Below are 6,309 nucleotides of genomic sequence, written 5' to 3' on the forward strand. Positions count from 1 at the left end.
CGTCTTTACGCCATGTTGTCATTGATCTGTGTGCATAACAGGAAACGAGCATCGCCGTTATTTTACCCCATTAGATGTACTTCGTTGGGTACTATTCATCAGTCACGACTACACCGTGATGTCATAAGTTACCGGACCCTTTCGTGGTACCTTCTTGAAATCCGTTGAGTATCTTTTGAACCCCGCAGTGCCGCACCGGTGCCCTAAGTGCAGTGAGATACCACCTTAATAAGAAGGTGCATAGCTCCAATGTTCGATGTACAAAAGTGTCCATGCACCCAGTATTTCCGGCCATGGTCGTCCATCTTGACGCCTTGTTGTCATTGATCTGTGTGTTAACAGGAAAAGAACATCGCCTTATTTTACCCCATTAGATGTAGCTGGTTTGTTCCTATTCATCAGTCATGGCTATACTGTAATGCCATCAGTTACGGGGCCCTTTCGTGGTACCTTCTTGTCATTTCCCTGTACAGGGTTACGAATCAATACATGCCCACATAGCAAGATCAAAAAGCAAACATAGAAGATCGTATATCAAATGCATAGGAATAAATTATAAAAGGAATACATCACAAAACAGGAATACATCCGGAGCTTTGCGTCTTTCTATTCGACCATGAAAGTATTAATTTACTTTTTCCACGTTTTTTCTCTCTATATATTCTATATATCCAGTGACATAGCTTAAAAATTGTACAGATTCGTCTACAAACACCAAATATGTCGCACATGTACTTGCATGTATTTTGAACAAATGTAGCACTGCGGTAATCTCAAATTTTGCATGGGATCAACTCTATTGCATTTCTAGCCATTTTCGAACAGGAAGTATGTATTTTGAGCTGCTCTGCTCCTGTATCCGTACCAGATGAGCTCACATTCGGTACAGGCATGCCTGTGGCATATACCCACGCAGTTTCACTCACGAATTTTGCATATATCCCTTCAAAATGATTGGTTTTGCCTTTTTGTCGCCACCTTTAGACCAATAAGGCAGTATATATTATCTGATTCATCGCCGCGTGTGTGAACACGAAGGTCAGATCGATCTGTTCCATTAGACGCCGCCTTTGATCTCTTTGACACGCCGCTGATAAAAGGCAACCCGATGCCGTGGATAATAAAAACAATGTCAGCGCGATTGACTTTGATGTACTATCCCTGGCTGATGCGGAAAGGCGATGATTGTTTGATCGCTCCGAGATGTAAGGAAACACCTCAGAATCAATGCACGGAGATGTTAAGAGAACCGGATAAGTACGCTGTAGATATCAGTGGTAGTGCCTCTCTTCTCACACCATGGTTTTCAAGGGTATGTATTGGCAGTGAAATTCAGGAGCAATATATGTACATAATTAGTATTGGAATAAAGTTGTAAAGCTTGGATATGGATTCTATGTGCATATGGGTAACACAGTGCTTACATAGCTTAATACTGTGGGATGCGTTTAGATAAAGTACTGTTCTAAAATACAGTGTATCATTCCGCTCGAGTTGCACGTGCACACTGCCAAGGTAGCTAACATCAGTAGAAGCTACACTGATGCGCAAATAAGAAGAAATGGGATTCTCAGAAATGAACTCTGCAACAGACCTGAGTCAGCCTACAAATATGCCATTTGTGGCAGAAACTGTCATTCTCGTATAGGACTATTGAGACATACATGTAGCTGAAACTGTAGGGCTGATGTCAATGAATTCGGGATTTTCCACACTGCTATTGTCGCATACCTCTGGTGTCTGCTGCAAAAACAGCTACAGAAGCTTTTCTGGCACAAAGCATGATGACCTTTTATATTTTACTAACGCCGATCGGACTCCAACTTTGCCACGACTTTGATTGGATCTATGTAATTCTTGACATCATAATTGTAATATGATGCAAAACGTGAAAGTATAACTAAAGAAACAAAACAAATATACAAAGTGTAAAAAGTTAATCCAATTTTCTTCAAATATTGAAGAAAATTGGATTAACTGTATTCATAAGTGACCGATAAATCTCTTCAACGAAAGTGTAAAAAGAGCTACTTTATAATCTATGAAATTCGTTGAGCACTCGCTGTACATAGCGCGGTCGTAGTGAGGTGGTTTCCCCAGCGTATTGGGGCTGTTATTGCTGCAAGCCTCTGATGCCAACGGCAGCAGGAAACGCGGCGCCGTTTCTTGTATAGGACATGATGAATGGGAACGCAAAAGCTGCATAATGGTCAGCAACTTTGGAAAATTTGCAACATACGTCTTGCAACAAAGCTGGCATCACCTCATTCAGCGGGACTCTCGCTGGAGGAAATAAACATGATTCACGGAGCATTCGACATGTAAGCACACTGTGGAGTTGTTCTTACCGATATGCAGTTCAACAGTATAGTTTTCGTAGGTACGGAACTTTTGTTCCTTTTGTACAGACGTTTCATCAACCCGTTTGCTGTCCTCATCTCTGTAAAGTTGATTTGAAGACAGCTTGTGAAAAATATGGTTGTGTACCTGAAAAAACTATTGTTAGATAATTGGGTTACAAACCATATGAAACTACTAAGGGACTACCAAGAATTCTAAGAAGATAGGTTAAGCTTCTTATTGTTAATGGAGTATCATTTTAAACTAATGAAGACAGCATTCAGGTTGTCAAAAGATTTGCACAGAAGACAAAATAAGGTTAAGTACTTGAAAAATATTATTGAATTGTGTTACAAAACCAGACGAAACTATGCAGAAATCTACCAAGATGTTTGAAGTCTAGGAAGATTGACAAATTTAAACTTTTTGTGAACTGGGCACTGTACAGAATGATATAAAGTTGTCTAGTACTAAAATACTTTAATGAGTTACATACAAAGATGAAACTACTTAAACAGCCTACCAAGAGGTTTGAAGTCTAGAGCGATCGGCCAGACTTGTCCTTGTGGCTGGAACGTCAGTTATTTCAGTGGCGCCACAATCATCAGGGCTGATATTCCGGCCGGCCTCTAGTGTCCTCACTTCGTACGATGTAATCTGTTATCTCATTTCTTACAGGCACTGCGCACTCTTAGATGTGAGTCTCAGGCCCAGTACTCGTTTGTCAACATTTACTTCTATATTCAGGAGGGAATCAATTAGTTACGATCCCTAAAAATGTTATCTAATTTTTGGCAAACTAGAAAAGGAAGCTAGCATCCATTGGAATTTGGCCGACTAGTTGCATTTCTGCTCAATTTGAACAATTCAAGATGGAACCAGATATCAAGTTCTTTTGTATTCCCCTCCATTGTAGCTTAGAATCAGAAAAGTAACTAGAAACGTTGTTTGAAATAAAATCCGTTCTTTTATAATGTTGTTTTAAAACGTTTTTGTATATAGTCCATTGTGGAAAACATCCTTCAGTATGTACACAAAAGATCTAGATATACAAAGGGTTGGCAGAACCTGAGCACGGAAATTCAGTGTCGCACCACAAACGGCGTCCAGTGGAAATGGAGTGTTAAGCCGGGTTCATACATGCACATATACTTAAGTCCGTATGAGGTCCATTTCGAATTCGTGGCCTCTACCAGATTCCACGGGTGGAAAAATAGTAGAAATTCAAACATAGACAGAAAACATACCAGAGGAGTAAGCTGTCCGATGAGTATGACTGGTGACCAGCTAACTCCCCGTGTATGTTATTTGTCTATGTTTGTCACTTTTCTGTTATTTTTCCAGCGACACGTGGAGCCTGGTAGAGGCTAAGATTTCAATAAGGATCTCATACGGACTTGAATATATACGCACGTGGTTACACCTTTAAATATAAGAGCAATGGAAACCCGTCCACTGAACGCTGAATAGGCGACGAAATACGACAAACCTGTATTTGAATTAGTACAGCCCAAGCAACTTTGCCTAATAAGCACAGGTATAGCGGAAATACTTAATGTCAAACAAAAGAAACTCGGCCGTAAATCTTAACGAGAAATCATGCAGCAGCAAACATTACGGTTCCTTGATTCGATTCGGCAGTAGCGTGCGCGAGGCGTGTGTGCAATTTATTTTTCCTACCGCATGTGCTATCTGATAAAAGGACCGCCCGTTTCCACATCCCCTCGAGCCGAAATTATCCAGTTCCCATCTTGCTCGGAAATTGGTGCCTATCAATAACACTACACCAACAAAGGCATTTGGAAATGTTACTAGGATGATTTAAACAATATTCTTACCAAAGGAAACATTGAAGGATGACACCAACGCAAGGAACCGAAAGCGCTGTTAAGTTAAATCATAGAGTTTATTCAATTGCAACTGTATGCCGCCATTCCGAAGTGGGTGTGTTCTACGTGAATATAGATAGGTATATAAAGACGAAATAACGTGAGGCTTTAACAGATGGCATCCACAGGTGATATGTAAAATCCTCCCACCTGACAATTTCGGACATCAATTATACCGATCACGATTCTCAAGATTTCGGTGCCGTCTTAAAGGGATTTACACAGAAAATTACAACACCTGACAAGAGATGAACAGGTGTGGGAAGGTACTAAAAGCACAGCTTGTGTCCTTGATGAATTGACAGAAGCAGGCATTTACCTTCGGCACTGACATGAAGAAAATCGGGAAACTGTCAACATCCATCTGTCGTCAGTGATACCCCCTTTCCGCCAGGACGGCGCCCTCGCTGCGCTCTCATTACGACCTAAAATTTGACAGATCGCTCAATGAATTGTCTAGAAAAGAAATTGAATCTTTTTAAAATGTGTGTGTTTCGTATTCCTTAAGTCAGCCTTGTATATTTTGTATGATATACCCAGTATGAAACCTAAGGCTTACACACATCCGTTTTAGGTCGCAGAAAGAGCGCAGCGCGATCGCCATCTAGTGGAAAGGGGGTCTTAACAATGCTCGTTTTAAGGCCATGTTGATTAGATTGTGTGGGTGACGTCCGCGCGCGCATAATTTTTCGTCCATTTGAAAAAAAAGTTTTCGACAGGTTCCCAGAGGATGTCATCTCCGTCTAATAGAATCAACATGACCCAATACAATGTATTAGAAAATGAACGTGGAAAGCAAAATAAGTCGAAATTTTATCATTATCATTTGATATCATCTCATTTTTATACTATCTACACTTATATTTCAGTTGTTATATCGTTTTGATATTTGAACTTATACCGTCAATATGTTACAACGTATTACTCTTTTCAGCTTTCATAAAATGTCTTGAACCATTAACGATGGGTTAAACCACAGTCGTGGTGTGTTTTAAAGGCGCACAGAAAAATAAATTGTGTAGTTGTGAAAAAAAAACATTGTCGTATCAAAAGTGTTCAGAAGTTATAAAGCGTTGAATATGTTAATATTTGTACAGTGTAGTCACGACGTGGTATCATGCTAGCAGTGATCTTTCTACAACAATATTGTGCAAGTAATTCAGGAACAGATGGATGTCCCTGTAGCTCAAGCGGTAGCAGCGTTACAATTCAGTAGAATCTACCAGGCTTCGTAGATCGGTGGTCTAATTGTATAAATTGGACAAATAGAGTTATAGTACACTAGGGGAGTCAGCCGGCCAGAACAATCATTTCCTTACTACGTAGGTCGTAAGCTGTTCCCTAGCCGGCTGTACTTTTCTGGCCGGGTTACCAAGTTATTTGTTCCATTTCTGTGGTTTTCCCAGCGACCTATGGGGTCTGGTAGAGGCTAACAATTCAGCTCATGGTTCATATATATTTGGTGAATGCGAGAACCTGGCTCAATTGACTGGTTGAGGTCATCTGAGGATCGATTGGGGCTGCACCCATCTTTCGGAAGGGGTGTAAAATATGTTCGACGACCGAGCTGAAGTTGTCTCGAGCACATCAAAGAGGAAAGATTGAAAAACACCTAGTAGTAGTAGTCCACTGGGTTCTGCTGATGAAGTGGTCTGGAAACTCTGCATAAGCAGTCAGTCTTTCTTCATCTTTCTCTACTGCTTCTTGTTCATCGCCAGCTTCCTAAGCTCCCGCAAACCACCTCCCTGTAAAAAATATACCCTGCTACAGAAACAGCAAGGGAACTTGCTGTCCTATGTGTTACTAGCTGGGTGAACAAGACCAACAAGACGGGGGAAAAGTGTCTTATTCTTCCTCACATACATCTACTTGATTGGTCTTGACATCGTAAAGTAGCAAGAAGGATGGGGGTTCACGGGCTGGTTTTAGTTCTTGTCCAGTGGCATTACTCTGACTATAACACCATCAGGATAGTACCAATATTGGGTAATGGCATTGTGCGGTATGTATAGTGGTCCACAGAATGATTCAGTTCTTGTCCAGTGACATTACTCTGACGAAGAAAACAATCATGGCAATA

Source organism: Branchiostoma floridae, chromosome 9 (assembly GCF_000003815.2).
Source record: "Branchiostoma floridae strain S238N-H82 chromosome 9, Bfl_VNyyK, whole genome shotgun sequence".
NCBI lineage: Eukaryota > Metazoa > Chordata > Leptocardii > Amphioxiformes > Branchiostomatidae > Branchiostoma > Branchiostoma floridae.